Here is a 21,642-nt window from a genome sequence, read left to right on the forward strand (position 1 = left end):
AAAGTGCAGCTCGTTTGTGCCACTGCAAAAGATTTCTTCACTTGTGCACCAGATTCGCTGGCAGCTGTCACAATTCGTTCATTCTAAGGGAATCCAACATCCCGGGCCTCTTCCACGCACTGAACACCCTTAAGGGCTGGCTCCTCGGGGACAAGGGATACTCCCTGCCCACGTAGTTCATGACACCTCTGAGGAACCCCATCTTCGAGCAACAGTATCAATACAATGACAGCCACATCGCCACCAAGTCTATAATTGAACAGGCGATAGGGCTGCTCAAGATGCGATTTCAGTGCCTCGATTGTTCTGGGGGAGCGCTTTAATACGCACCAGTGAGAGTGGGTCGTATTTTAGTAGTGTGTTGTGTCCTGCACAACATGGTGCAACAAAGAGGGGTACCGGTTGAGGAGGCCCCATCCCCTCATCCACCATCCACATCTGCCATCCACATTGAGGAGGAGCAGAAGGTAGAGGAGGAGGAGAAGGACGAACCCATGGGCAGTGCAGCGGCTCACCTGGCTGCTCGTGAGGCCAGGGAATCACTCATATGTGAACGGTTCTCGTAAGATTAGAAAGTGAGAAGAGTCCAGTCCTCACACCACCTGGAAAGACCAGTGCCAACACCAGCAGCACCCCACCCCGACCCTGCACAAAACAGTACTGCAACTACACATATACGCACTGTAAAGTGACCCACTGGGTGGCATCAAGTGTCACCGTTCATGGTGAAGCACATGAAAGGGCGCTATCACAAAAGCCAGTCAAGAATGGGCAAGATGCGGCAGTAGTGGTGATAACATTTAGTGTGACTTTAACAGAAACCAAATACAAATGAACAACATGACCATCTGTCAGACACCCTTGTGCATACCCTTCGTGATCACAAATCCTTCGCCTTTCTCTTCCTACCGCTTCTATGTGGTGCATCCCCGGTGGCTGCAGCAGAGGTAGTGGCAGGTTGCCCATGTCCATGGCCGACTGCTTAGATGCTTTCAGCCTACCACCTCTGGGTTTCGGTGCCCGTGAGGGCCCCTCCAAAGACTGCTCCACCTGCACGTGTGCAGACTCGGCCACCTGGAGAGGAGGCAGCATTGCAGGTATTTACTGAGAGGGGGCAATGGGTGAGACGTGGGAGCACTTTGAGTGGCATCCCCTCTTCCATGTCCCCTTTCACCATCATCCCTCTCTTGGGGCAGGCCCTCATCACTCCTACAACCCTGCTGGACAACAGTTTGGAGGACATGTGTGATGCCCTGTACGGCCACTTCTACAGTATCTGTCAGCTTGTTTAAGGCGGCACAATGTTGTTCACCCTGAGTCCGCACTGCCGTTGTCAGGGCCTGAATGAGCTGTCACTCCAGTCATTAAAGGGCCTGTAAGAGAACTGAAGGCAATATTAAGCATCATCACAGATGTGTCACGTTGCGATGAGCATACTGAAGTGTTCAACATGGCAAGCATTGTTAACATCAATTCATGTTGTGTGTGATGAATGTTAAAGTTGTGTCACCAGACGTTTGTGGGGTGCCAGTCTAGGTGTCCCCGACAAACAGGCACCCGAGGGTGTGGCTGATCTCCAGGTCCTCCTCCTCCACGTCTGTGAGGACCACTATTTGTTGTGGCCCCCCCCTCCAGTCCTCGCCCTCTCCCGTGCATTTTGCGCTCCCTTCTCCTAGAAGAGGTGAAAGTACAGACGTGTGAGTGAGTGATGGTGAAGTGGCCAACCAATGAATGCATTGCTTTCGGTGAGGCTGACTATGAAAGAGGTGCATCAGAGGGTGAGTATGAGATAGAGACATCACATTGGATGAGGATTGGGGTGAGTGGTAGTGGTGGGGTGACTAATGGGGAGGTGAGGAAGTGCTTAGGAAATGCAGGTAAGTTGAGGATGAGCCTTAAATGGGTGTGAGGAGTGATGTGATAGAGTAGTCTTGGCAGTGCAGAATGAGTTGGGTTGGGTGGGTGGGGGGGTGATGTGCACAACGGAATACAGGAGAATCATTAAGTGTACTCACTTTTTCTGACCTAGTTAGGTCATTGAAACACTTCCTGCACTGGACCCAGGTGCGGGATATGTTGCTGCTGTTGGTGACCTCCTCTGCACCTCGAGCCAGACCTTCTTGGTGGCAGAGGCAGGTCACTTCCTCCTGTCGGCCGGGTAAAATGGTTTCCTTCTTCTCCTCACACTGGCCAGTAGCAGCAGAAGTGAGGCATCGCTGAATCTTGGAGCAGCCTTGCCCCTGTGCTGCTCCATTGGGTCTTCTTGCTCTTTGCTCCAGCAAAATCCATTGGAGCAATGGTCTTTTAATTCCAGATGCTCCAGCTGACAGCCTGTCACGTGTGTGCGCAGTCCGCTCACTGCGGAGCGCTTGGACGGCAAACCCGCAAACAAAATTAATGGCCACCAATTAAGTCGCGATAGCGTGGGGAATGGTAAGTTTTTATTAGTCGGGTTTGCCACGCGCCCATTGACCCACCCCACCTCCGCTGCCATCCCGACACCCTCTTGAAATTGTGCCCATGGGGTATAACCAACAACACCCATGTGATTACTCCACCTGTGCAACATCACATGGTATCGCACAACAGGAAAGGATATTGTCTATGAACAAACAAATGCATGGTTTCCAGAGAGTGCCCACGATATCCATGGGTTTTACCATTTATTTCAGAGTGGCAACAATTTGAACAGTTGGCTCCTCAGAGATACAAGTTACCTACTTAAAGCAGGGCTCATGACACAGAAACATGGGGGGTGATTTTAAACCCCAAGAATGGGTGGGTTGGAGTTGAAAATAGTTGTTTTTTTGGGCTGCAACCGCAAAATTTTTGGACTTTGCATTCCCAGTGGGAAGCCTGTACTTTTCCGCGCTGACATTAAACCCGGAAATAAAGCCGGGTTGCGGTCGCAACCCAAAAAACAACTATTTTCAACTCCCACCCGGCCCCAAACCACTCGTCCTTGGGGTTTAAAATCAGCCCTACGTTCCCTGTACCCTTGACAAACAGCATACACAAGGCACATTCAAGACTTTTGTGGTCATTAATATTCATCTTTTATTTGGCCCAATCACTCATAGCCTTGGCCTGATCACCCATAGCATAGAGGCCATCAGCCGTTCTGACTTGACAGTCACTCAGTCGCTAGGCTATTATCTTGCCCTCTTGATGAAGATAGTAGCTAATCAGTGGTCCTAGGTTTTCCAGCAATGGTGAACAATGAAAGCAAAGGATGTGCCGAACTATTCACACCTACACGATTAATTGCTGTTCTGAACCTCATGCTAATTCACACATTGTAGCAGCATTCAGGGACAGAAACCATGGTTGAGTTTTCTCCCCTCCCCTAGCCCAGTGGTGCTGTGGCCAATTTCAGTGCCCTTACTGCTGCCCTGGCCGAGATCAGCTGATTCAGCACATACTCACTGACTGAACCTCAACATAATTTTGCAATTTTACATTGAAGCAGAAAAATCTAGTAACATAGTATCCAGGGAAAATACACAAGAACATTTCTTACATCTACAAAGCAGTCAAAAGGAGCATCTTGATCCTGCATCCTGCACCATTCTCAGTCCTTCTCTTCATCCACATGTCACTGAGCAACTTCAAAGAAATGCAATATTCAGATTAAAACTGCTATCAACTGAAAACATGGATGCTTATGTTTTATGGGATTATTTTGAGATGTTTTAGTAAAGTAATTGACATTGAAGAGCCTCAAAGGATATTTGCTGTTAGAAACTATTAGAAACAAATTAACTTGAATTAGGTAATAAAGCCAGTAATCCTACTAAAGACATACACTTCAAGAGCATCTACACTAAACAGCCTGTTACTTTTTCTTTACATTTTGGATAAATTCTATACTCATGAATTAATTCTAGACTCATGCATTTTCTTCCTTTCCCTCCAATTTTCTTTCTTTATCACTCCTCCTTTGAAGTGCTGATGCCTGCTGGGCTACAGCTCTGCAGGCACCGCCAGCCATCCAGTTCCTCACTCAAATGATCATTCTTCATGTGTAAACCCAGATAGTGAACATCAGTCGGCTATTGTTCCATTGAAGCCATCACAGTTCAAGTGTAGTCCTGACCTCACCTGATTCTCAGGAAGATGCATTTTCCAGTCACTGGGTAGTGATCAAGAACCTAGTACATTGGTGCTGAGGCAAACTGTATTGTAGAAAATCAGGATGGGTAATATTCAAAGGGAATTTAGGTCTATTACAGACTATAGTGAGGAATGGACCAAAGACACAGTAGTAAATAATTTAAATCCCCACAATAGGTCTATTCAATTAAAAGAAAGGAATACTTATATTTATAAAGCACCTTGTCACATCAATGAAACAATTAATTACTTTTAGATTGTTGGGTATGGTAACATGGCAGTGACAACCCAAAAACTGCAATAGGATGAATCACCAACTAACCTTGTTTTTGAGGGTTTTGGTCCAGAGAGGAGCTTTATCAAAGTAATCAACCAAAGTCTCTGCTCTTTCAATAATGCCATAGGATGTTTAATGTCCATTTGAACAGACATATGAGATCTCATACTTTTGTGTTTTTTTCTTTGGGGGGTGGGGGTGGTGGGGGGAGTTTATTCCTTTTGACTTGGATATTTTGGCTTGGGTTTCAGACCACTTTCATGGGGAGCTCTAGCTCCAAATGACTGTTTTCATTTGCCCAAAAGTTAGGTAAATTTGTAGTGTGCCCAGGGAGCAAAGTTTATTTCAGCTACTGATATTATCGTGATCACATGTGACCTCCTTATCTTCAGAAGGTGGTTGAATAACTCTTCAGCAGACTTTGACTTAAGCTTTAACTGCCAAGCAAATTTATTAACCAGTATGGAAACAAGCAAATAGCAGTAAGAACACAACATATATATTTAAAGTAGTTATTAAACTTGTACCTCCTCATATAGTGGAAAATAACAAGTAGTTCACAACTGCAGTGCTAAACTATAATAAAATTAATTTTCTTTTGTCACTATCTAACCTGGCTTTCTCTTTTTAAAGGCTGCAGACAGATCCACAGATTTGAAAATCATAGCCTGATAAGTACCTTCAAAAAAGTAACTAGGCAAAGTGATTTTAAAAAACTGTTAAATTCTAAAAACGCTCCCAGTTAAAAATATATTCAAACAAATTACACAGGATGTTAGCATTTGAATGGCTTGGCTCCACTCTCAGGTGCCTACACGACAACAACCAATGATTCAGAAGCAACTATCAAAATGAGCTGAGTGAAGTTGGCTTTTAACCCCTTAAGTAGTGACAGAATAAATAAAGCCCATTACATGCTAAATGGTAGAGAGAAATGTTTCATTTTTGTCAAACTTAGTTCAACGCCTCATCTGGAGGATAGTGCCTCTAACAATGCAGAATGCCTCAGTATCAGTCTAATTCACATGCTCATGCCTTTGCGTATGGTTTGAACCCACAAGCTTCTGATCCAGGGACAAGAGTGCTACTAATCATATCCTTAAGTTGCATAGACAGCAGAATGGGCCTTATTTACAGAAGTCATTTGAGTGAACTCATTTCCTGTCCACGTTAGTTCAAATCTAGAGGTTGTTCTGTCTGCACAACACATCAACTAAACCCCCATTTATTTTACAAGGTGGCCTCTAGAGGCAGGCATTCCATATTTCAGACCAACTACCAGTAGAAAGGATGATGCAATATTGCAATATAAATGGGGTATTAGATAACACAAGTCACAAGAGTGTTTTTCTGGTGAGTGAGTTAGGGGATCCATGTGTATTAATTTCCCTAGCTCAGTTTAAAAACTCTATTTTCTATTTGATGGAATCTGATCGATGCGAATACGAGTTGCTTCAACCACAGGGTCCTAAAGTATCCTATTATTGTACACACAAAGTAGTTGGTGCATCTGTCATTCCTGCTACAAAGTTTGTGGTGTTGTGGGTTTTTGAATTCAGATACCTGGACTAATGATCAATTGAGTTTTGATCTGGTCCAGTGCTCAACTCCACAGGTATACAGAATTTTCTCCCTGAAGAATCAGGATTAACAGAACAAACAAAAGCAGGAGTGGGAAAGGTGGGAGAGATGCGAGGGATACAGTTGGCTTTTATAGTAAACCTCAGTTAGTACAGAAGTGTCACAGGAATAGGCATCGGCTGTGGGATGTCTCTCTTAAGGAACAAATTCTCTGTAAAAGACAAATATATCTCTCCCACCTTTCCTCCTCCTGCTGATTCTGCCACTTCTGCTGGCTATCCCCCATTAGTGGCAATTTAACTGAGTCGGTACCACTGTCATCCGAGTCAAAAGCTCAAGTTCAAGCAACGCTCTAGGACTGGAGTATGTAATGTAGGCTGACATTTCAGTGGAGTACTAGGGCAATGCTACGTTTTGGGAGGTACCATCTTTTGACCCCAACTATCTGTTCAGATGGATATGAAAGGGTGAATGGCAGTATCAAAGAGCAGGAAGTTCTCTGGGTGTCTTGGCCAACATTTATCTTATTTGCTGTTTGTATCTGCACAAATCGGCAGCTGTGTTTGCCTACATAACAATGACTACACTAATTCATTGGCTGAAAAGCATTTTAGGACATCCTGAGGACTTGAAAGGTGCTATATAAAGCTTTCAGGAGCGAGAGGTACTGTCAAAGTAATCTTGGTGTGTTGCTGCTGTACGAGCTATGGATTATTTATACTGTGGCCACTGTGCATCAGTGGTGAAGGAGGAGTGGATGTCGTGTCCAGTTGCAAATGTACTGATCAAGTGAACTGTTCTGTCCTGGATGTCATACTTAAGTGCTTTCGCATTGCATCAGTACAAGCGAAATCACACTCCTGACTTGAGCTTTGTGGATGGCGGAGAGGCATCGAGAGATAACAAGGTGATCCACTTGTCGCAGAATACTCTGCCCTGTTCTTGTAGCCACCATGTTGATATGGCTGGTCCATTAAACTTCTGGTCAGTCACGACCCCCCTACCCCCTCCCCCGTCCCCGAATGTTGATGACAAGGGACTTGGCAATGGCGGTACTGTTGAAGGTTGGAGGAAGTGATGGGCCTTTTATTGTTGGAGATGGTCATTGCCATGCACAATATGTGGCACAAATGTTACTTGTCACTTGTCACCCCAAGCCTGGATATTGTCCAAGTCTTGCTATAGGCCTAGCATGGGCTGATCCATTTCCATCATTCAATTACCTTTAAAATGATGTTATAGTCTATGCTTTAACAGCCACTGTGGTAAAGCAATCCACACTCATAACCCTAATAACCCTCAGTATGAAAAAGACTAACTTTCTCCTTTGTTCTTTTAGTGATAATCCGATTTACCGATTCGCCAACCAATGGAACAATCTTTCACTGTTACCCTAACAAAACCTTCCATAATTTTGAAAATCTCTATTAGATCACCTAAATCTTCCCTGTTCCAGTGAAAAAAGTATCTTTTTTTTATTCATTCACGGGATGTGGGCGTCGCTGGCAAGGCCTGCCTTCATAAATATAAGCTCTCATTCTTGGTATCATTCTAATGAATCTTTATGTACCTTTTCCATAGCTGTAATATCCTTCCTAAAATAGGGTGTCCAGAACTGCATGCAACACTCTAACTGTGGCCTAACCAATGTCTTGTACAAATTCAACATAATTTCCTTACTTTTATATTCAATGTTTCTGTATATAAAACCAATACAATTTACCTTTGCTGGTCTTTTCTTTCTGCACTCTAGCCTTTAAAGATTTATGTATCTGCATCCCAAGGATTCTCTGTTGCTCTACTTTATTACAATTTTTACTATGTAAATACTTCCATTCACTGTTCTTTTTTCCAAAGTGCACTTTTTCAACCTTCTTGGCAATAAATTGCTGTGAGCCCACACCATTTAGGAAATGGATGGAAACTGTCCAAATGCATTTCGTGTAGGACCCTTATAGCTGACGGACAGGTGAAACTTTAACGTGATTACTATTACTGGTTAGAACCAAGTCTCAGAGCTGAAATAGATATATATTAAACAGTGTTCTCTCAGAATCCATGATCCGACATCTGCCTCCATTTGGGATTTAGTATTTTGCCTCAGGTAAAAATCCAGTCTAGATTCCCTTCAGCATGAAACTTGAAGTAGGTTCCCCCAGTGGCTTAGTTGATAATTGCATTGCCCAGGATGGAAGTGAGCCATTCAGACCAGGAAGGTCCGAGGTTCAATTCACCATTTGTACTGGGTTAGCTGATCTCACCTAAGGCAGTAGAAGGAAAGCTACAACTTGCTGCAGTACCCCTAGACTTGAAAAGGGAAAAATTAGAAAAGGGTTATTGTTGCTGGTCCTTGCTGGAAAATGCACACATGTAGACATTAGAAGGAAATAGTATTAAGTTCTGCTCAATGATGAATTATCCTGCCAGCACTCATTACCGAGGCTCACACAAGAATAGCCACTTGGATGATCATATGCAATTACATTGAATGAACAGCACAGAAACAGGCCATTCGGCCCAACTGGTCCATGCCGGTGTTTATGCTCCACACGAGCCTCCTCCCGCCATTCTTCATCTAACTCTATCAGCATAACCTATTTCTTTCTCCCTCATGTGTTTAACTAGCTTCCCCTTAAATGCATCTATGCTATTCGCATGACATGATGTCTCAGAGATGTCTATGGAACTGCCAATGCCTTCAGGAGAGAGAGAGAGGAAAATGAACAACAACCACCTGCATTTATATAGCACATTTCACATTTTAAAAAATCCCACCGCATTCCTCAGAGGTGTGGAAAAGAACAGATGCGGTGCCAAAAAAGGAAAGATGATGAGTAACCAAAGGCTTGGCCAAAGAGATGGTCTTAAAGGAGGAGAGCAAAGTGGAGAGTTGGAGGGACTTAGCGAGGGAAAACCAGACCATAGGGACTGAGCGGCATGGCTGCTAATAGTGGGGCAAAAGAAGCGGGTGGGGGGGGGGGGGGGGGAAGGAGGAGGAATGTAAAGAGGCTTGAGTCAGAGGAATGAAGAGTCCAGGAGAGGAATTTTGTAGGCCTGGAGGAGGTTACAGAGATGGGGAGGGACAAGATCATGGAAGGGATGAGAGTTTTAATTTTGAGGTGTTGGGAGACTCTGAGCTAATGTCGGTGATGGATGAGCAGGACCTGGTGCATGATAGGATATGGGCAGAATTTTGGATGAGCTGAAGTAGGGGGAGAAAGCTCTATAAATAGAGTTGCAAAGTTATTATGGTCAATCCCATGAATAACAAAGCTTTTTAAAAAAAAGCAAAAGCTTTATAAACAGAAGGCAGTCAGGTAAAGTGAACTATGAGCAGCAAGGGTCTGAAATGAAATATATTTTTCCAACTGACATGGTAACTGAAATGCTCCCAAGATTAGCAGAATTCCCAAATCTCAGAAAAAAATATGCAGCATTCTGAATTTGCTCCTAAACCATTTCTCAAATTGATTTGAAAAGTTTGCAGGCTATTGAAGCGAAAATTATTTCTGACAAGGCTAATACAGAATTTCAGCATGTAAATTTAGCAAGAGAACTTAGTGGAAATATTGATGTGGGTTCTCAAAGGGAGAATTAGGTACCAGCATAGTGGGAGGTACAAGAGGTACTTGAAGATTCAAATAATGTTGAAACACAACACGGTTTGAAGTAATTGATCATGATATGTAATTAAAGTGCAATTTGCTTTCCCCAAAGGCTCAAAGGTGCAGTTGACTTTGGTTACTACTGCTGGTTAGACCCCAGATGTCGCTTTGACAGAGGTAATGCTATATCTCTCTGGGTGTGGTAATTCAACTGCAGTCTGCCTCTCAGGTTTCTTTTGTATCCATGTGTACACGCATGCTTTAACCTCGGGGCTCTTCAATGAATGTTAATGCCAATTAACAGTGTTTCAAAATATCAATGCTGGCTTAGTGGGTGTCCTTGAACTATTAAAGTCCTCAATGTTCTTTAAGTAAGCAAGCCAGTATTGTTAAAATCCAGCCTCCTGTTTGAATGTGCACTTACCTGCTATTAAAATTCTGCCTCCCCTTTTGAATGTTGGTTTTGGAACATAAAAAATGCCAAGGATGAGAAAGTCATCCATTCCTTCGGTGCTGTAACCATTCTATGATTCTATGAATCCATCAAACTCCATCCCTCTAGTACTCAAATTCTATTATAACAATCAGCTACATTTGGAATGTCCCTAATCTTTATGCCTCTACAACCCTTCCAAATAGATTATTCCAAATATTCGTCACTATTTTGAGTATCCTGCCTTAATTTGAAGCAATATTCCAACTTACTCAAGCAATCATATGCTTCGTATCTCAGTCAAGCTCCCCCAACCCATGGTTGACTTTCTGAGCGAGCTTGCAGCTTTTTGCTGCCCTTCGGCCCGTGCTAGTGACCTGGTCCTCCCAATGCTCGCATTTTGTCCACTTCAGACCTGGCTGCGTTTTCTCTCCCGCACCTTGACCAATGTTTCCACGCAAGCATAGAAGAGGTGGTTCGCGGTGCATGACCCAGCTGCTAGGCCTTCCCGCGCGGGCAAGTCTTGTACTGCGTGTTGAGCCTGCTCCTGTGTATAGGGCTGGCCCCTCGCACCACGATATTTGCATGCACACGAAAGGCGCTCGAAAGCAGCTGGACCACTGCTGGCCGTTCCTTCCCTGTCTACTGCATGTAAATAGTGGCAGAGACGGGACCCAGGTTCTCAGACAGTTTTCCTGTGTCCACACTAATTCCTGGGATTGCCATGTGAAAGATGGTGGTGGGCCCCAGGAAGTACTGGTAATGAGCCCAAGATCAGGGAATGGAGGCTGAGGGTCCAGTGGGACACTTGATGTAATTTTTGGGGCTCTCTTGCCCCTATAAATGGTGCTACTATCTCCTTTGGTGCTGCAGCAGCAACCCCGCTGCAGAACTGTCGGGATTTTCAGTTTCACACTGGCGGGCTCCTTCTTAGCATTGGGAATCCCGCCAGAAGCTTGTCGTGCATAGTGAATGACCCCAGGGCAGATTCAGAGGGGTGGGTAGCAGTCTCACCGCACCAGACCTACAGAGAAGAATCCAGCCCATGGTGTCCAATCTTCCAGCATTGATGTTTAAAAATACTAATATTGTGAGTCACTCAACAGTCTACAATTATTAATTGTGCATTTTGAGCAGAAGTGGTACAAATGGGATCTTGCTAGGGTTGGTGTTTTGAGCTTGGATAGTTACATCTGACCACAAAGTACCAAAAGTTCACTATCAGCACACAGTTTCATAAGGATTCCAGTGATAAAGATGGTACCTTTGATAAGTCATGCGTGAGGATATTGGGTTTCAGTTTTCACAGAAAAATAAACACCAATAAAAATCTTGCAATCCAATGTAGTAAATATAGGGTTGTCCTGAAATCTCCAGGAATTAAAAATTAATATTCTAGACACTGCTGCGAGCAACCCAGAAGAAAAATCATAGATGGAGGCATTAAAAAAATTGTGTGTTTCTTTCATATTCTTTCTTTTATTATTTATAAAAATGTTGGCAATGGGAAGAAAGGCTGTTTGACTGAACGGGGAGGTTGGAGGTGGGGGGTCATGTGATGATGCCTCCAGGATTTGGCAACCCTCAGTAAAGAACAATTTAACATTCAGTCACCTTGAAGCAGAAGCTTCAGTCAGAGAGCTACTTTTTAGCTGTTTTTGACTTGCCAGTTTTTTGGGGGCAGTGTCAACTTTTTTGAAAGCGTTTTTCAACTTTTCTGAATTTGGTAGGTTGGCATGAATGCAAACCACCTTCCTAGGCTCTAAAGCTTGAGCTTCCCTAATCTTTCTTCAGACCTCAACCCGTACGTCAGAAGGTTGTGGTTCCAAGTCCCACGCCAGAAATTTGAGCACATAATTCTAAGCTGACATTCCAGTGCAGTACTGAGGAAGTACTGCACTGTCAGAGGTGCCGTCTTTCGGATGAGACGTTGAAGTGAGGTTTTTAAAGGCAGAGATAGAAAAGTATAGAGTCGACTGGGTTTAGGGAGAGAATTCCAAGGAATGGGGCCGACGGCTGTGCTACAAAGGGTGGGACAAAGGAAGGAGAATGCGCTGTCCATTAAGAACCTGGTTGAGATTGCCCAAACTCACTATGTTGTAGCTACATCAATAACAACAACTTGCATTTATATAGCGCCTTCAACATAGTAAAACGTCCCAAGGCGCTTCACAGGAGCGATTTTCAAACAAAATTTGACACCGAGCCACATGAGGAGATATTAGGACAGGTGACCAAAAACTTGGTCAATGAGGTAGGTTTTAAGGAGCATCTTAAAGGAGGAGAGAGAGGCAGGGAGATTTCGGGACGGAATTCCAGAGCTTAGGGCCTAGGCAGCTGAAGGCATGCCACCAATTGGGGATGCGCAAGAGGCAAGAATTGGAGGAGTGCAGAGATCTCGGAGAGTTGTAGGGCTGGAGGAGGTTACAGAGATAGAGAGGGGCGAGGCCAGGGAGGAATTTAAAACAAGGATGAGAATTTTAAAATCGAGGCGTTCCTGGACCGGGAGCCAATGTAGGTCATCGTGCACCGGGGTGATGGGTGAACGGGACTTGGTGTGAGTTAAGATATGGACAGCAGAGTTTTTGGATGAGCTCAAGTTTATGGAAGGTGGAAGATGGGAGGTCAGCCAGGAGAGCATTGGAATAGTCAAGTCTAGAGGTAACAAAGGCATGGATGAGGGTATCTGCAGCAAATGAGCTGAGGCAGGGACAGAGACGGGCAATGTTACGGAGGTGGAAGTAAGCCATCTTGGTGACGAAGCGGATATGTGGTCGGAAGCTCATCTCAGGGTCAAATGGAACGCCAAGGTTACGAATGGTCTAGTTCAGCCTTAGACAGTGTCCAGGGAACGGAGTTTGTGGCAGGGACCAAAAACAATGGCTTCGGTCTTCCCAATATTTAGTTGGAAGAAATTTTTGCTCATCCAGTCGGATAAACAGTGTGACAAATGAAAGACAGTGGAGGGATCGAGCGAGGTGGCAGTGAGGTAGAGCTGGGTATCGTCAGTGTACATGTGGAATATGACTTTGTGTTTTCGGATGATGTCGCCGAGGGACATCATGTAGATGAGAAATAGGAGGGGGCCAAGGATAAATCCTTAGGGGACTCCAGAGGTAATGGTGCGGGAGCGGGAAGAGAAGCCATTGCTGGTGATTCTCTGGCTACGACTGAATAGATAAGAATGGAACCAGACGAGCGCAGACCCACCCAGCTGGACAACGGAGGAGAGGCGTTGGAGGAGGATGGTGTGGTCAACCATGTCAAAGTCTGCAGACAGGTCGAGAAGGATGAGAAGGGATAATTTACCATGGTCACAGTCATCTAGGATATCATTTTTGACTCATGGTCAAGATGAACTCGGAGAGGGCATGAGGGGAAATAGGCGAGAAACTAGAGAAAAATGCGAGTTCATGACTAGGGTAGGGGGAAACCTTAGGGGAGGTTTGGCTCGGTGGGCTAGGGGAAGGGAGGGAAGCGGCAGAGGCAGCTGATCGGATGGTCTTAATCTTAGCGACAAAGAAGTCCATGAGCTCCTCGCAGTTTTCGTTGGAGGTGAGAGTGGAGGGGGGCAGGGGGAGGCATTTAAGAAGGCGGTTTGTAGTGGAGAGGAGAAGCCGGGGGTTATCTTTGCATTCCAGGATGATCCTGGAATAGTGAGCAGTTTTGGCAGAGGACAGCAGGACCCAATAGTGGTCACTTTGAGATTAGTCATCCTAAATACGCAAAGAGACAAGGCCTATGAGATAATCTTTGCTTGCCTTGCAACATTAACCCAACCTTCTTTTTTCTTGTTGACATCCACACACAGTACATTTCTTTTCTTTGAGTGAATTCTTCTGAGTTTCATTTTTAGTTCTGTTTTGCCTTCCTATCAAAAGTTTAATGTCATAGCCTAGAGTTTACTAGTAAATGAGTACAGCAACAAAAGGATTCCTCCACATAATAGGATTCTTCCCTACTGTGCTGTTAAGCTGCTATATTTTAAGTTAATGGCTAGTGATTATGCTACAGAACAAAGCATGCAAGAGGAATCTTTTCACAAAATTGTCTAATATAAAGTAAAACAGATTGGGTTAACTTCCTTTCTTTTTAAGGAGTTTAAACTTTGTGGAGAAATTAAGGGACTTGGGTCTTGTCTTCTTTGGAAGAGAGCATTGAATTATTAAAAGGTATTGACACAATTGACCTAAACAAATTGTTCCCTGTGGCGAAGGGACACAGATTTTAAAGTCAGTAAAGTGGGAGTAAGAAAGGAAGGCACACAAAACTTTTCACACAAAGGATAATATATTGCTGATATATCATTCTAGCAGTGTACTAGTGCCACTGGCTCCTAACCCACATGCCTCGTGCGACGCCAAAGTAAATTTGTCAGATTTGCTAATGCTGGCAAACTTTTACTGGGTCGTTCTGGCCACTGACCCTACCGAATCCTGCAAGCTTACTTTGACGTTATTGCTAACTATGTGAGACATGTGGGTCAACAGTTGGCCGTACTGACACTCCATTAAATACAATGTAAAAACAGCTATAGGCTCGTGGTATAATTTAGCTGGGAAGGCAATTGCAGAGGTCAGTATAAATACAACAACAACAACATTAACTTGCATTTATTATAGTGCCTTTAACGTAGTAAAACGTCCCAAGGTGCTTCACCGGAGCCTAATCACACAAAATTTGACACCGAGCCACATAAGGAGATATTTGGGCCGGTGACCAAAAGCTTGGTCAAAGAGGTAGGTTTTGAGGAGCAAGAGGCAAAGAGGGTTAGGGAGGGAATTTCAGAGCGCAGGGCTCTACGGAGATAATTAGATGTGCTCTTGGACAGAGAAGGTATTAAGAAATATGGCGAGAATCCATCAAAAAGGGCCAATGTTGTTGGGCCTGAAAAATTCTTAGTTATGAATCTGGCCAATGTAAGTTAGCAAACTAGAATACTATTTGCTGTGAGTCAAAGCTGCAGCTGTACTGACCTGAGGAGTCTAGTTCAATTAAAATCACTTTGATCACTATCGACTTGTTCCACTTCAGAAACCCTATCCTGTACATACCAAAGCAAGCTCGTGTCAACACAGAGAGAACTTAATTATAATCAAATTAACGTCCAGGTGTCAATTTACAAGCAATGCCATAAGCTTTCGTACAAAGTGAACATTTAAACTCAGTTCTCTTCAAGGAGATTTGATGTGAGTAAAAGTACTATGCATCGCTAATAAAAGGCCACTAATTTAGACTCAATCAAAATTAAAAGGCTGTAGCACCATTAACACAATTAAGCAAGAGTGAATTAGCATCAAAATGATCCAAATTGACTTTGGCTCCCTTCTGTGACTCCCCCCTGTTTTAGCACCAAGGATCTCAATCTGGGAAAATAATATATTAAGTGGAACAACATGTCTATGAATATATTAGCACATGCTGTATTCCTCACTGTTATTGTCAAAGTGTATTATGGGATAGGAAGAAGAATTTCACTTTGTTTTTTTTAACATCCCGTTTTCTCTCCTGACATTGCTGCCTCTCGCTGGGGTACGGTTCCACAAATGCTAGCTGGTCTCCAGTACCTTACCCAGATCACCATTCTTTATGTGTGATTCCAGACAGCGTGTGTCGAAACTGCATCTTGAGTAGAATTATTTGTTCTCAGACTTGCTGCTGCTTCTGTGCTTAAAGATTTTAGATTTAATTTAAATTAAGTTCAGCTGCACTAGTTACCTGGTAAAGTTTCATTAGGTCAACACTTAATTCAGATGAAATCCAAATTCAGATTGATCATACAAACATCAGCAATGGGTCCATCTTGTCGACAGCTATTAAGGCAACTTAGCATAGTAAGTGCTTGGTAATTGCACGTAGTTTCCGGACAAATGTTAAAATGCAATTTTTTTGATGTGTTAACTTACTGATGATGGTTAATTAACCCTTAGGCTGTCCGCAGATTGAGGGAGCTGATTTTCTTCCTGTAGTGACCAATTTTGAATGTCCTCAGCACATGTACCGCGACTCTAAATCAAACATTAATATTACAGTATAACGCCTACTCAAACATTGGGAGTAGTTTTATTTTAACTGTGCAATATTTACTCTCAACTACAAAAATAAACATTTAAAACATCATTTTAATTGTAAGTAAAACATTTTAAGCACTTCAATTCTGCTCCACCAACTGCCTTTTTTTTCATACTAGGGTCCCCTTTCCTAACAATTAGCCAGTGACCCCTGCTGGACAGGATGCATGCATGGATGTCTGGAGAGAACATAATTGGGCTAAGTGGTGATGCATTCCATAATTGAATAGCCTGCTGTCACTCGTTGTCGAGGCTCACTAATATGCGCATTTATCTGCTGAGAAGGTTGTGTGGAAGCTTGAAGATGAATTTAAAACGTTGTTCAAAATCTATCGGCTACCAAGGACATTGGTACCAACTAAAAGCTGACGTTCCACACGCACGCTGACGACACCCAGCTCCACCTCACCACCAACTATTTCAACCCCTCCGCTCTCTCTGATTTGTCAAGCTGCTTGTCCAACATGCTGGATGAGCAAAAATTTCCTCCAACTAAATATTGGGAAGACCGAAGCCATTGTCTTCGGTCCCCACCGCAAACTCTGTTCCCTGGCCACTGTCTAAGGCTGATCCAGACCGTTCGTAACCTTGGCGTTCCATTTGACCCAGAGATGAGCTTCCGACCACATATCCACTCCATCACCAAGACCGCCTACAGCCTCCGGAACATTGCCCGTCTTCCCCCTGCCTCAACTCATCTGCTGCTGAAACCCTCATCCATGCCTTTGTTACCTCTAGACTTGACTATTCCAATGCTCTCCTGGCCGGCCTCCCATCTTCCACCCTCCATAAACTTGAGCTCATCCAAATTACTGCTGCCCGTATCCTAGCTCGGACCAAGTCCCATTCACCCATCACCCCTGTGCTCACTGACCTACATTGGCTCCCAGTCCAGGAACACCTCTATTTTAAAATTTTCATCCTTGGTTTCAAATCCCTCCCTGGCCTCGTCCCTTCGTTTCTCTGTGACTTCCTCCAGCCCTACAACCCTCCAAGATCTCTGCGCTCCTCCAATTCTTTCCTCTTGCGCATCCCCAATTTTAATCACTCCACCATTGGAGGCCGTGCCTTCAGCTGCCCAGGTCCTAAGCTCTGAAATTCCCTCCATGAACTTCTCTGCCTCTCTACCTCCCTCTCCTACTTTAAGACGCTCCTTAAAACCTACCTCTTTGACTAAGCTTTTGGTCACCTGTCCTAATATCTCCTTATGTGGCTCGGTGTCAAATTTTGTTTGGTAACGCTCCAGTGATGCACCTTGGGGCATTCACTATGTTAAAGATGTGAATGGTAAAATGCCACAACAAAATACTAAATACCAATAATCTTGTCAGAGATCATTTTACTATTGCCCTTCTGTTCTATTTTTAGGTTAGGTAAAGAATGCCTCTCTTTTAAAAGACATTTTTCTTCATAATTTGTCTCTTTTTACCATCCATGGCTTAGAGCTTGGGTGTGTGACCTGCTCCCACAACTCCACCAGTGGTGGGCACGATTTTCTTTGTTCCTGTTTTATACCCTGTTCTCCCCTCCTCTCCTGAAGATGTTGACTTATCCTGGGGGATTCTTTCACTGGTGCTGGCTGCCCTCTGGTACCTTGCCCAAATTATCATTCCTTATGTGTGAGTCTAGAACGTGAGTGTATGTAGGCTGTTGAACCATGAAGGGAATCACAGTTGAGCCCTAGCCTCTCCTCACTAAATGTCCACACATGCGCATTGTCCAACAAAGGTCACTGCATAGTGATTAGGAATAAGTACCCTGACTAATTCTTCCTCTCCCTAACCCAGGTTAGGACAATTATAACGTGCCAGCTGAAATTAGGTAACTCAGCACTGATCATGGATCAACTCTGGAATCTTTCTCGTCTTTGTGGCTCAGGATCACACCATGGTGTTTATTGAACTAGGTAGCTGCCAATGCTGTTCTAAAACTGGCCACTAGGGATGACATTTCCAAGGCCCCCTTTCTTCGATTGGTAATTGGTGTCGCTGATCTCGGGCACAAGCTTAGCTCTCATCACCCTGTGTTGTACACGCTGCTCTGCACTTTTTTTTAATTGGGGGAGTTGTATTTTGTGGTGGTGAAGAACGCCATAGCTGGAAAGTGTAGCACTTTTGATCATTTTGTCACCCAATGTCAACATCAAGCAGTTTTTACCTGCCTTGCATTTGCAGTTCTGGAATAGCACTGTCAGCTGCAGACTAAAGTTCCATCTCCTCTGCTCCAGTAATGGCCTCATTGCCAACCTCAGAAGAGCACGCCCTATAACACTAACATAGCATTTTTCTAATTCCCCCACTAGCCATCCTGTGGCCTTTGAGTGAGATTGCCAATTTAATGCCAGATTGCAGGCAGTTTTGTGTTGTGGCCATTAGGGACTGGGTTGACAGATAACAAATTTTAAAAAGCAATATTGCTGCTGCAGTGCTGTTTTGAAGTAGCCATGATTAAGCTGAATAAATCCGTTCTCACTGCTCTTTCATAATCAAAGTGTCTTGGATTTCATTCACAGGAATAACTGCGGAGAAACTCCAAACTGGTAGGTTGTTTATTGTATGAAATTGGTGGCAACGAGAGCCCTTCCAATTAGAATTCAACAATAAAGTCTTGATTCCAGTGATATTGTCTGCCAGACGGAAATATTGTTTTTCTGCAAAGGCAGGTAAAAAGTAGGTCAGTGGCCAAAGGAGAGAACAAAATAATTGGAGGCCAGGAGCCAAGAGGTAGCTCGAACTGGAAGACTTAGACAAAGAGCGAAAAAGCCTGAGGTAGAAGCAAAGCTGTCAAGAACGGGAATTGGTGATGCTGATTAGTCACCTTGGATTGAGAAGCTGTGGGTACATGTTCAAGTTCAATTAATTTTACTCATGGGAGGAGAGGCTCTTCTTGTTTTTCTCTATTTTATCAATACTACCATGGTTATTGCTCCACTGAGCTTTTCTCCTCAGCTGCAAGATCGCCATCCTATATCCTCTTCCGCCCTCGGTGTGTTGATATCAGACTCATTGCATCGTCTCCTACTCTAACAGATTCTTTCCTAGGATGTCGAAACTGCAATTCCTTCTAAAAACCAAGCTTGGCATCATCGAACAACTTTCGCCTTGTCCGACTCTGAACTAGGGTAGGTTAAGTGTCGTACTGGGGTCGGGGTCATTATTTCTCAGATTTACTTTACTGATAACGAGGATTAATAAGCCTTAGTAACCTCAGTAGTTAAAGTCCCCGCATCATGAGGTGCAGAAGTAATTAGAAAGAAATGAACTTCTGTCTAAAATCTTATCCATACGTGTTTCAAAGGGAATGGATAATCTATCTCGTCCTGTGGGGATATCTTCAGTTTAGTAACTCATTTTCACGCTCAGAAACGCCCACCATTTTACACTTTTACTCACACCCAGAGTTGCTCTCATGGAGTCTGCATGCATCTTGGACCATCTCTATTCTGTAATGTAAAGGTCAGTATTTTTGATCAGCTTGGACCGGGAATCATAATGAGCCCATTTCACACTGGACACCTGACTCTACATATGTGCACTTTCCAACAAGAATCACAGGAAAGCAATCAGGAGTGGAATGAATATCTATTTCTTTCTCTACAGGGTGCTGAGGCCAAATATAGCAGTCTGACTGTTTCCCTGCCGGAGATCAATTAACTCAGCACAGACCAGGAATTTAACCTGGGACCTTCTAGTCCAATGGGTCAGTAGCACACTAGGCAGTATGCATATCAATCTAAGAAGTACTGATTAGGAGAGACAGGGCGTGAAATTGGGTCGTGTTGTGCCTGTTGTTTCGGCACTACGCGGCCTCCCGAAGGTGGTGTCTTGGCTGCGCACGCACGTTTCCAGCGTGACGTGCACCGGACGCTATCTTGGTGAAGGTATTAGCGCATACACAAATACTGAACACCGGCTGCATGTAAAGTAAGGAGAAAAATGGATACAATCAGTGTACAGCGCTGATTTGAGAACCTTTCACTCACTCACCTGACGAAGGAGATAATCTCCGAAAGCTTGTGATTTTCAAATAAAACTGTTGGACTATAACCTGGTGTTGCAAGATTCCTCTGATTTAAAGTGGTAGACACCACATTTTGGAACTTAACGCTCAACTCAACCCACAGTCTTAACCATAACCATCTGAACATGTCTTAGAGTACCTGGAGGATCCCCACCAGTGCTACTTAAAGAGACCATGCAGGATTTACAGGTTAGTTGCTGGATTATTGCTTCTGGCTGCTAATGCATTTGTAACTCTTTTTGGAGGTCTCGTATACTTGAATACTAGGACGCAGAGACATAGCTTAACATTTAGAGCCAGGACGTGCAGTAGTGAAGTTAGGAAACGCTGCTGCACGCAAAGGGTGGGAGAAGTTTGGAACACTCTTCTGCAAATGGCAGCTGATGCTAGCTCAATTGTGAATTCTAAATCTGAGATTGATAGTTTTCAGTGAAAGGGATATGGGGCTAAGGCGGGTATATGGAGTTAGGTCACAGCTCAACCATGATCTTATTGAATGGCGGAACAGGCTCGAGGGGCTAAATGTCACTGCCACTTGCGATATGCGCCACCATCTCCTGCAAGAAAGCGGGACGTGTGTCTGGGTGATGTGCCTGTCATGGTTGAATAGCTGCCAGTGTATGTGACCTGTGAGTTGTGGGTGTGCGGCTTGCAACAGTGGTAATGTGTGAGGGTGAGAAGAAACATCTGATTGGAAGAGTTGAGCAGTGATGGAAAGAGTTTGTTGATAGGTGGATGACGGGGGTGTAGTGCGTGGATACGGCTAGTGGTGCAGTTGGTAGGAGACGCCACTTGACAGTTGACCTCACTCACCTTGACCACTCGTGTCAAAGCATTGAACTTCTTCCTGCACGGCATCCATGTTCGTGGTGCTGTACGCTTAGCATTGACTCCGCCCACCGCTACCTCCCACTGCCTTTTGGGTATATGTCTGGAGGGCCTCTTGCCCCCCCACGGATATAGGACGCCCCTTATTCTGTCCTCCTCTTGTCCAGTTCAAATGCATCAGCAGAAAACCTTGGTGCACGCACTCTTGCAGGCCTGGTACAAATTCAGATCAGCAGATTGATGAGGTCTGGCGTGCAGATTGGAGGACGTGGGATTTAGTAGTGCACAACCTTTGTTCAATGATTTAACAGAACTCATCAGTTTGTAAACATAGGGGCGGGACCTGTATCTGTGTTTTATGTGTGCGATGTCTGATCTCCGTTCAGACTCTGTGAGGACCCGTATCATATATTTCGCAAATAAGAGGTGCAGGCTGCCTTTAAGAGATTTTTAAGCGACATCCTCCCTTTAAGAGATTAGGGCTCCCCCTGCTGGTGGAAAGTGCACATTTTCTTGAATCCTCATGTCAATGCTGATTTCCAACGCTGCTTGCAGGTAAGTCCTCAGGCCCAACAAAAGTCTCGTCCTGCCTGCACAGGGGCCCTCAGGTGCAGTTTAATAGTGGATCGCACTACCTACACCTGAAAATAGGCCTTATGCAATTTTTATTTTTCCCCCTCAGAGTTTTCAAGAAGAATTACTGCAGCACTTTCA

The sequence above is a fragment of the Heptranchias perlo genome, chromosome 29 (assembly GCF_035084215.1).
Source record: "Heptranchias perlo isolate sHepPer1 chromosome 29, sHepPer1.hap1, whole genome shotgun sequence".
NCBI lineage: Eukaryota > Metazoa > Chordata > Chondrichthyes > Hexanchiformes > Hexanchidae > Heptranchias > Heptranchias perlo.